The sequence below is a fragment of the Nuphar pumila genome, chromosome 14 (genome assembly GCF_984573655.1).
Source record: "Nuphar pumila chromosome 14, dmNupPumi1.hap1.1, whole genome shotgun sequence".
Lineage (NCBI taxonomy): Eukaryota > Viridiplantae > Streptophyta > Magnoliopsida > Nymphaeales > Nymphaeaceae > Nuphar > Nuphar pumila.
The window spans coordinates 69,342,616-69,354,408 of record NC_143262.1 but is presented as its reverse complement, the minus strand read 5'-3'; positions in this window follow the sequence as shown (position 1 = coordinate 69,354,408).

Below are 11,793 nucleotides of genomic sequence, written 5' to 3'. Positions count from 1 at the left end.
AGCATCAGTAAGTACAAATCTAGCTATTATAAGAAGCATCGATAGATACTTTTTAAAACTGAAGATCTGGTATGGGTTAATTTAACTAAAGAACATTTACCTCCATATATGCATGGTAAGTTAATGCCTAAGTGCATTGGTCCTTGCATAATTACTAATGTTATTAATTCTAATGCTTACAAGGTTCAACTCATTTCAAAACCTTGGATGTGTTCAATGTCAAGCATTTGGAGTGGTACCATAGTAACACATGTGATGAGGGATCGGCTCAAAGGATGAAGCCTTTTCAACCTGGGGGGGATGATGCAGAGCATCCATCAGATCCAGCAGATCAGAGCATTGAAGACGAGTTGGATCCTAATCCAACTCTCCAGACCCGATCAGAGCATCATTACCTGAGATGACCTGAACCCATTCAGGACATCTCTGGTCCAATCGAATCCTCGAAGTGACTCGTGTCCATCAATATTTGCATTTTGCTATTTCGATTCCATTTTGAAAAGTGTGGAATCACATTAGAAATGTTATTTATTTTATTTTATTTTTATTTTATTTTGGGTCCCAGATTCTACAGATCCAGATAGTTCTAGTGCCCTGTAGGATTTTTGTAGCACTAGAGGGTGTACAAGGTTTATAGGATAGTTTTTCTTTTTTAATATATAGTTTTTTCCAAGCTTTATGAGGAGGATCCATTTTGTAATGAGTTTGGATCTTACCTAAGATCCAAACCCTTCAAAACATAAGTGGCGTCCCTAGTGGACGTCTTTAGCCTTATTTTCAAATCTCCATTTGATTCAAAAGTCAAATGGGCCATTGAAGGCTCATTATAAAGCCTTTTGAATGGTGCTTGTTGAATGGACAAGGTTGGAAGGCAGCTTTGGAGAAGCCCCCCTCCATGATGATTAGTTGTAAGGAGATTGGAAATGGGGGGGTGACAACCTTGTTGAGGCCCCCTCCTCCATCATGATTTCTCCTCCTTAGAGCTTAAGAGCTCTAATGGAGGTCCAACAAAGGGTCTTTTGCCTGTCCAATTTTTTTTTTCTGCAGGTTTGTGTGAAGAAGAATAAATGTGAAGAAGAGTGGCCTTTGTCGAGCTGACTTGAAGTTTTCAACCTTGGAGAAACCGTGTAGACGACCTTCTCCATCGTGGTACATTGCTGGACATGAAAGACCTCCAGCCTTGTTGTTCATAGAGAACCCTTGTGGTGGTTCATGACCCCAAGAGGAGCTTTGTGTGCCTTGACAGCAGCTTGGGTTGACTTCCTTGTAGAGAGACTCTATCGGACTAGCGAACATGGTTGTGGGTTGAACCGGTCGATTGTGCATACATCAGTTTGCCTACACCTGAGTGTTGATTAATTTTGTGTTTCAGTATTGAATTTGTTTCCTATATATTAGACGTTGGCTGTGTTGACTCATTGTTTGAAGTGTGTTGCCTATCAAAGAAATCTGCTTTTGCATAGTTATTCCTAGACTTACCTTGTGTAGTTGAATATCCTGTATATGAGCTAAGTATTTCTTCTAATTGGGATTAGAGAAATGGTTGATTAAAATCGTTGAAAATATCATTAGAAGTGCTTTCTTTTGCAGGTTGAACTTTTAAACACTCTAATAAAATCCGGACCTAAGAAAATTGTGTTAGAGTGTTTCTCTCATTTTTCGTCATTTTGGACTGTCTGAAACAGTCGTACGGTTTGGACCGCAGCTCCCAAGTTTCTGGTCCATTTCATGCATGCTTTAGCTCGTTAGAAAGCCAAGACGTCAAGCTTCAACTTTTGTGTTGAGCATTTGGCAGGAATCTACGTCTGAGAGTGGCTAAAATTTCTGGCAAGGTTCTAATTGTTGAGTCATGACCCAAGTTCTGTCTTGACAGTCAACTGTCTAACAGATGTTGTTCTGCCATTTTCTCCCAAACCGCTGAACCAAAAATGTCGAATTTTAGCTTGTCGGAAAGATAAGATCTGGGTCTTGAACTTTGATGTTCGTTAGTTTCTTTGAATCTATTTCTTTGCTAGCTGAAATCTTCTTACAATCTCTGCTACAATCCTGTTTATTTGAATCTGGATTTGTGTTTTGTTTGCAACTAGTGCAAGATCTTTAAGACATATTTTTTCCAATCTTGCATATTTTGGTGACTCAATTGAGTTTATGAAAAATAAACATCCTGCTTAAGATTATTCTTGTTAAGAAATTTTCCTAAATTGATTTTTTGGTTGCTCAAAAAAATTGCCTTTGTTAGTTGCATATTTATTTTCCCTGTTATGCAATTCTACATAATTAGAATAGAAAATACACCACCTTCAAATAGACGTAAAAATCGATTTACTAAATAAAATTTCATAATTTTTAGTTCTCTGTAAAATAAACGTGTTTGTCATGCATTTTGCTGTTATTGGAAATGTGTGCATGTCATGCATATTTCCTATGTTTATCATTTCTATCGTAACAAAGGTCTGCTACCTCAAATCGACCCGTGACTGAGTTCAGCTCAGACTCGACACTCATGTTTTTCTAGCTTCCATGCGTGGAGGTCCAATTAAATCTTGGATCGTAAATCAACCCATATGTCGATTTTACACCACCTTACCATTGTGTTTCTGTGCTGCACCACAATCTGTCCAAGACTTATGTGTACCCTTTGTCAAAGTTGGTGTTTACTTACTTTTTCGTTCACTTGGGCTTGTCACCTTTTATATTTTGTGATTGTTGTTGTGGACCGTGGTATGATTAAGGACTATGTCAAACTATCTTCAAACTTGGCTTGAATATATTTTTCTTAGTTTAAAGTAGATCTAGCATCTAGTCTAGTCAAAAAATGCATTTCTTTGAATTTGAATCCTGAGAAAAAATTTCTTATTAGTTAGTTTTAGAACTTGAGCTTTGTTTAAATCTATGCTAGACTATGGGATAAGAAGGAAGGGTTATTTGACATTGGAGAAAATATGTTATAAGTATTTGTGTGTGCAAGTTAAATAGTAAACCCCAAAGATTAAAATTTGATTAATATAAAAAGACTGCTTAAACCGTCTATACACTAACTCGGTTATGTGTCTGTTTGTGAGTCAGACACAGACACACCATTCATAATGTATATCCCATTCTAGACCATAAAAATTTGTGTGTGATATCTTGTTGGAAAGCTAACACCCGTGCTTATAACTTACATGTTTTGCATATTCGTTGATTTATTCATTTTGGTTGTCAAACGTAGTCTGGAAGGAAGAAAATAGTCACTCGGTGACTGTTTAGGACTGTATCTGTCTGACCTCTTGTTCGGATCATATCAGAGTTATATGATCTTCAATTAAAGTGATTTTTATTTCTCTAAATCAATAGTTAAATTTTATACATCTTTCATGTTTGACAGACTTTTTGAATCGATCATCTGTATGGTCAAAAGTATTCTAGAACAAATAAAAATAGTTCCACGAGTGACTGTTTAGGATTGTACCAGTCCTCCCTCTTATTCAGATCGTATTAGAGTCATATGACCTCTAATTCGAGTGATTTTAGTTTTTCTAGACCTGAAACTAAAATACCTATAACTTTTATGTTTGGGTCTTTGGCCGAATCCATACAAAATAGTCTCATTCTAGCTTGTCCCTACTGGAGAGTTCCAGCAGTCCCACCTGTAAACACCAGTCATTTGATCTGATGTCAGTTTCGTATCTTGACCATCCATGATCGTAATTTAGTCATTTAAGATTTGTTGGAAAGGCGGATTTGTCCCTACAAAGACCGTAATGTACACTCTGTTAATATATTCTTATGAAAAATGTTTATAAAAGTTGGTCACCAAATTTGAAAATCCAACTCTCACAAGTAGTGAGAACCAAGATCAAACACGAGGAACGGGTTGATACAACTTCGTATTCCATTCAAACTGAATTATTTATTGCCTTAAAAAGGAAATAAAATTGATTAAGAGTACTTATAAAATAAAAATTAAAGGATTATTACAAACCCCAAATGATGCTAAAATTGAAATTAATTACAAAATTCAAATGTTGCCAAAAAGGCCCTAATTAACTAGGAATTAAACATGCAAAAAAACTAAAAATATAACTTCTTCGCCTTTGCTTCTTCGATTTAACTTCGAATCCACTTCATTTCAATCATGTGGAATCAATAAATGGTGCCACTTCCTGCAAAAATAATATAAAAACATATGAAATACAAAATATATACTAATTTAAACTTCTACTTGAAACTATAATTCTGCCACCAGTTATTACAAATTTTTTTATCAAAATATGTTTCTTTAATTTGATAGAATTAGATAGCAATTTGATCCTAATTTTTCTCAATTTTTTCATATATGTTCACAAAACAACAATGAAGAGAATCCAATTTACATAATTAAAAAATTCAAAGTAGAAATTGATTTATTAACAAATGAACAAGAACTTCAAAACTCTGGAAATTGCTATCAAAATTTCTGACAGCTTTCGGTATTTAACAGATTCGGTCTAACAAAATAGATTAAAAAGTAAATAAAAATTTTATAATAAAAAAATAGATTTATTCATGAATCCAATCTATTTTACAGATTTAGATTTGGAGTCCGAAAGCTCCGGATATATCAAAAATAAAAACATAATAAATACAAAAGTAAAAGTTGCAAAAAACAGAGATGCCAGAATATACAACCGAAAAAAACTTAAAATGACCCATCAATCAGAATTTGATCATGCTAAATTTTTACAAATAAAAACTAGACTCAAACACAAATCAGATTCAATTTACGGATCATAATTTGGATTTCAAAATCTCTATTTATCACAAAAACAAAAAACTATAAAAAATTTAAAAAAAAAAAGAAAAAAAAATGAAATTCCAGAATTTCACACTTTGATTTATTGCATTAGATTGAAGAATAAACACTTCTAAATTTGTGGAATCATATATAATATCTAACTAATCTAATTACTGAATTGAATCAAGAAAATTAAAATTTGCAGAATAATTAAATTGGAACAAAGAAATAAAAGAACAACCGAAACTATAATTAATTCACAAAGAAAGAGGTAAAGAAAACTCACCAAATCATAGATCTAGTGAATTCAATTGATCTTCAACCTAAAAGATGTGAAACTCCACTCCAGATTAGGCTCCAAAAATGCCTTCGTTGCTGGAATAGAAAGAAGAAAGGAAAAAGAAGAAGAAAAGAGGAGAGAGAAAGAAGAGGGAAAGAAAAGCAAAAATAGAAATTGATTGAAATTCAAAGAGGAGGTGAAGAAGAAGGAATGGGGTTGGTGTGAAATGGGATGAAGACCCCATTCACTCCAGCCTAATTGAGTATTTATAGTGGTTTTTTACAAAATTACACTTAGCTCCTATTTTTTATAAAATTCTAAAAAGATGATTAAAAAAAATAATTACTAGTCACCATTTTTAAAATAGATTTTTCTAAAACTTTGAAATGAATTTGGTTAAAAATGTTTGTTGAACACATTGGAATTGGATCCAAGATCCAATTAATGTGTTTTGGACTGGATTTATGTCTGAATTGCCTTAGGATTCACTCCAGAACTATAAAATGGTCGTAATTTCGACATTATAACTCTGAATTGCACGAAATTCGAACCCTGGCTTGTTTGTTTCTGAAACATCATAAGCATGAAATATAAACCAACAAAATATGCCTAAATACATGATTTTATGTATTAAGAATGAATACATTATCATGTATTATCAAATTTCGTGATGCTTATTGTTTGCTAGTCCTCGAGCAAACGCTAATTCAGACTATAAAAAATGAAAGCTTTATTCTAAGAAATGCAAAGACCAAATAAAAATGCTTAACTTACTTTCGTAAGAATCACGGTTGTATTTAGCATATGCAACAAGCCCTTTAAACCCCTGGGTTACCCCAGTGGATGAGTAAGGTCTCATGAGAGTTTTCAGTGATGCTACCCACAAACATCTCCGTCATGCATATTTTTTACCATTTTCTCAAATATTAGGCAAGTAAAAAGCTGTTTTTAACGAATATATTTCAAGTATTCACTTTCGTTTTCATTTATTAAATCATCTATGACTCCATATTAGAAAAATTTCTTTTTATCTCTTTAGATTTCTGGATTAGCTATGTTTTATTTTTAGAAAAACTTGCTTACTCTTGTCATCCTCTATTTATCCTTACATAAACACTTTTGCACTGTTTTGTAAACATTTTCAAGCAATGTTTTTTTTTAAGCTCTTTTTATTTTATTTTGCTTTCATCAAGCACTATGTCAATTTTTAGATTTCATGACCCATGTAACAAACTTTAGGCCAGTAACTCCTAGGTTAGACAACCTTAGGGCACTAGACAGAGAATGTCCCTCAGACTTGGTCACTGGAGTCATTACATCTTGGATTTTCATAGTTATATGTAGTTTTTTCTCTCTGCTTAAGCAATGTCTCTACTAACCGGGCTTTCTAATTGATCCTTGTAGCGAGCTTTGGGCTAATGGCTCCCAAACCAAATGACTTTGGAGCACCAGGTGTTGAACACCCCTCGAGCTTAATTATTTGAATCTAAAAGTCCTCGTATGATAATTGCACATAGAGTTTTGATATTCTAGATGCCCTATTCTCTTGAGTACAAACACTTCAACTCGTGTCTATTCTCAATGATTAGGAATTCAATCACATTAGTGTGAGCACTTCAACTTGTGCTTGAACCTTGCTTTTAAATACACTACAGCTAAAAGTATCAAAATACTATTTATATGCTCTTTATTTTCTTTCTTTGTTAACATTTGCTTGTTTTTGAAAAATTCAACATATTTGTATTTATGTAAATCATAATAGATTTTCACAGTTATAAACAAATATTTTCTTTAAATACTACATAAGTAACATTTTCATCTAAATTGATTTTTGAAAAAATTTCTATATGGGGCTTAAAACTCATTTCAAAATATCAAAGATATTCAAAACCCATCATATATTATTAAATTTTTGCTTTAAAAATGCTCAATTTAAAAAAAAAAATATTCATGGACAATTTTTTTTAGGTATATCATACCTTCCCCCATTCTTGAATGTCACTATCTTCAATGACACTCCCCCATACTTGAATGAAACTATATGAATGAACTTTTTCAAATATCAAAGACATAGGAAAGCAAGAGAAGAAAAAAATACGATCGGATAATGCTCAAAAAATGCTGGAACTCTTTTGATATGGTGCCTTGTGATGTGAAACTCCAGACTGTCCTAGTCTTGTAACTCATTACAGTATGCATGATCTATCATTTATGCTAACGACAAAAAAAGTAAAAGAAATAATGCAATAAAGCAGTAAAACAACAAAACTACTAATTTACAACACTAATGTGGGTTGCCTCCCACCAAGTACTAAGTTTTACGTCTTTAGCCAGACAGATCTCTAGTTTCCCTTAATCATCCATGAGATCAATGGACAAATGATCATGCTCAATCTGGAGATCCTAGATATATTGTTTCATCTTTCGCCCTTTCAACCACATTACCTCTAATTGGTCCCAGACTCACCCTCTGATAGCTCCTTTTCTGATTTTCAATTTGATCATCATCCACACTTAATTGTAATTCATTGTGTAGTGTGTGTGGATGAATGCTAGAGCTATAAACCAAGGATTTTGTTATGCCATTTTTTATTTGTAAATGAAGATAATGACCATGTTGAATGACATCAAGCAGGAGAAAGTGAGCATGAGTATGCTCAAAAGTCTCAAACATTCTCTGCATTTGGGCTTCCTGCTTGTTAAAAACCCTTAGTTTGTTCAAGGCCTCAGAAAATGGGTCTTTAGCAATACAGAAAAGAGACCTAGAGAAAGAGGAAGTTGACTGCTCTATGGGTGGGTCTTTTGGGTTCTCAATCTTCTCTCTGGGTGGGTAAAATTTATTCTCACTCTGAAGGGTCATGGCAATATTGGTCTGCTCCTAATGAGACTCTGCCATGTGCAGGCCATAGTGCATATGTTCTTTTGCCATCAGGATAGGCACAATTTGACTTGACAGTCTCCCTTCACTTCGCCTACTCAAGGTTTAGCCAATTGTTCCATTTGAGTTTCTAATTTGGCTATTGATTGTGTATGGGAGCAAAGGTTGGCCTTTATATTAAAAAAGGCCTCGAGGAGCTTCTCCTAAAAAAATTGACTCGCTATGGGTTTCAGGAGAGAAGGTAGGCTCAACAGAGAAGGTTGTTGAAAAATAGATCTTTGGTAACTTTGCTGAAAGTTACCTGGTCTGACCTATGGGTGGAAAGTGAGTGAAACTTGTGGATTTCTCTATGAGAAGTTGGGGTGGTTTCGCCAACCTTGGTTATAAGTAGGTGCATATGGGTTATGTGTAGGACTGACGAAACCTTGGGCAGCATTCACCTTTTCCTAAACAAATTTAGGATAGAGTGGTGCTGCAGGACAATAAAAAATATAGTGTGCAGGGCTAGAACATAGCTCACACACTTGACTCACTTGATTCAATGAAGTTGGGTTGACTAATAATTGATCTATTCTTTTGGTCAACTGGTCTACTTTGATATGAAGGTTTTGGTTGAACTCAACTTCATAAATCCCTCCTTTCTTCGGACCATTAGGATCAAAAGTGGTCCTATCAAATCTTGAAAATGAAACATGGTGCATAGAATTATCACTTAATGTTTCAAATAGGGACTAGGCTTCGTCTTCAATTTTTAGCAAGTATGTGCCCCCGCAAGCAACATCCACTATTTGATGGTTCTTTTAAGTAAGACTGTCATAAAAATATTGCACTAATTACCATCTTGGAACTTGGTGGTGGGGACACTTCCTGAGTAGGTCTTTCAACCTATCCCAGGTTTCATGAAATTGTTCTTTCTATTTGCAGAAAATTGGTTATGGCTTTTTGATATTGATTCATTTTGCTAATGGAAAATATTTTTTTAGAAATTTCTTCTGTAATTGTTCCCAAGTAGCAATATGAATTGTATCTAAAAATTTAATCCAGTGTTTAGCTTTATCCTTTAGGGAGAACGAGAAAAGAGTTAATCGTATAGCGTCATCTCCAAAATTGTGGATCCGCACAGTGGAGCAGATCTCTAGAAATTCGTCAAGGTGATGATATGGGTCCTCATTGCTAAGGCCATAAAAAGATGAAAGCATTTGGATGACATTGGCCTTTATTTCAAAATTATTTGCTCCTACGTCAGGTCTCGCGATGCAGGAGGTGGGTGTGTAAATGTTTGGAATGAAATGTTCCCTAAGTGGATGGTTGAGATGTTGATCTTCAGCCATCTGGTTAGATCATTTGGCTTTTCTGACTAAGAATTCGGGATCCTCCATTGGCAATACAACTTTAGGATCTTTGGACCTATGCCCATGCATACACCTGGATCGAGACCGGTGTAGGCAACTGTTCTAAATGGTTTTCTATCTTAACTTAGTATGCACACGTGATCAAACCACACAAACCACGTAGCAAACAATTATTTGTAAAAGTAAACTAAAAGCAAAAAACAAGTAAACACAATCAAACACACAATTACATTCACACAATTAGATTTTTAGAATTAAATTAAGTGTAAGGTACCAATCATGCACACATCACCTAGAAAGGGTTATCCTACCCGATGGGTCATACAAAAAAAGTAAGCCTGGCACTATGGATTGCAAACAACGTGGTTTTAATCCTAATTCCAAAAATAAACTAACAATCCTAACAAAATTGCAATAAATTAAACTAACAGTCCTAATTATGTTGCAAAAATTAAAAGCTAACAATCCTAATTAAGCATAAATAAGCAAGAAGGCAATAAATGAATACTTGTTTTTCAATCACTGTTCCCTGGCAACGGCGTAAAAAATTTGGTGTATACTTTGTTAATGTATTTTTAAAGGTTGTTTTTATAAAAAGCGTTTATGAAAGTTGGTCACCAAATTTAAAAATCCAACTCTCACAAGTAGTGAAAACTGGGATTGAACACGAGGAACGGGTTGATACAACTTCGTTTTCCACTTAAAGTGAATTAATTATTACCTTAAAAAGAAATTAAAACTAATTAAGAGTACTTACAAAATGAAAATTAAAGGATTATTATAAACCCCAAATGATGCTAAAATTTAAATTAATTACAAAAATTCAAATGTGGCAAAAAATGCTCTAATTAAATAGGAATTAAAAATACAAAAAAAAAACTAAAAATGCAACTTATTCGCCTTTGCTTCTTTGATTTAACTTTGAATTCACTTCATTTCAATCATGTGGAATCAGAAAATGGTGCCATCTTCTGCGAAAACAATATAAAAACACATGAAATGCAAAATATACACTAATTTGAACTTCTACTTGAAATTATAATTCTACTACCAGCTATTACGAAAATTCCTATCAGAACAGGTTTTTGTAATTCGACAGAATCATAAAGCAATTTGATTTTAATCCTTCTAAAAAAATTTAGATATGTTTTTAAAACATTAATGAAGAGAATCCAAATTACATAATTGAAAATTTTAAAGTAGAACTGGATTTATTAACAAATGAACAACAACTTCAAAACTCTGGAAATTGTTGTCAAAATTTCTAACAGCTTTCGGTATTTAATAGATTCAGTCTAGCAAAACAGATTAAAAATGAATAAAAAAATCATAATAGAAATTAGATTCATTTATGAATCCAATTTATTTTAAGGATTTAGATTTGGAGTTTGAAAGCTCCAGATATATCAAAAACAAAAACAAGCAAAATGTAGAAAATAAAAGTTACAGAAAATAGAGATGCCAGAATATATGGCCGGAAAAAACTTAGAACAACCCATCAATCAGAATTAGATCATGCTGAATTTTTGTAGAAATTAGACTCAAACACAAATTAGATTCAATTTACGGATCGTAATTTGGATTTCAAAATCTCCATTTATCACAAAAACAAAAAACTATAAAAAATCAGAAAAACAAAATTCCAGAATTTCATAATTTCACACTTTGATTTATTGCATTAGATCAAATAATGAAAACTTCCAAATTTGTGGAATCAAATATAATATCTAACTAATCTAATTACTGAATTGAATCAAAGAAATTAAAATTTCTAGAATAATTAAATTAGAACAAAGAAAGAAAAGAACAACTGAAACTATAATTAATTCACAAAGAAAGAGGTAAAGAAAACTCACCAAATTGTAGATCTAGTGAATTCAATTGATCTTCAACCTAAGATATGTGAAACTTCACTTCGGATTAAGCTCCAAGCATGCCTTCATTGCTAGAATAGAAAGAGGAAAGGGAAAAGAGGAAGAAGAAGAAGGAAAGAGAAGAGTGAAAGAAGAGGGAAAAAAAAAGCAAAAAGGGGAATTGCTTGGAATTCAAAGAGGAGGTGAAGAAGAAGGAATAGGGTTGGTGTAAAATGGGCTGAAGACCCCTTTTACTCCAGCCTAATTGAGTATTTATAATGGTCTTTTACAAAATTACACTTAGGTCCTATTTTTTATAAAAATCTAAAAAGAGGATTAAAAAGAAAATAATTGCTGGGTGCCATTTTCAAAATGGTTTTTTCCAAAACTTTCAAACGGGTTTGGTTAAAAATGTTTTCTGAACACATTAGAATTGGATTCAAGATCCAATTAATATATTCTGGACTAGATCTAAGTCAGAATTGCCTTGGGATTCGCTCTAAAATTATAAAATGGCCATAATTTCCACATTTTAACTCTAAATCATACGAAATTTGAAGCATGTCTTGTTTGTTCTTAAAACAACATAAGCATGAAATGTAAACCAACAAAATATGCTTAAATGCATTATTTTATGTATTAAGAATGAATATATTATCATATATTATATATCA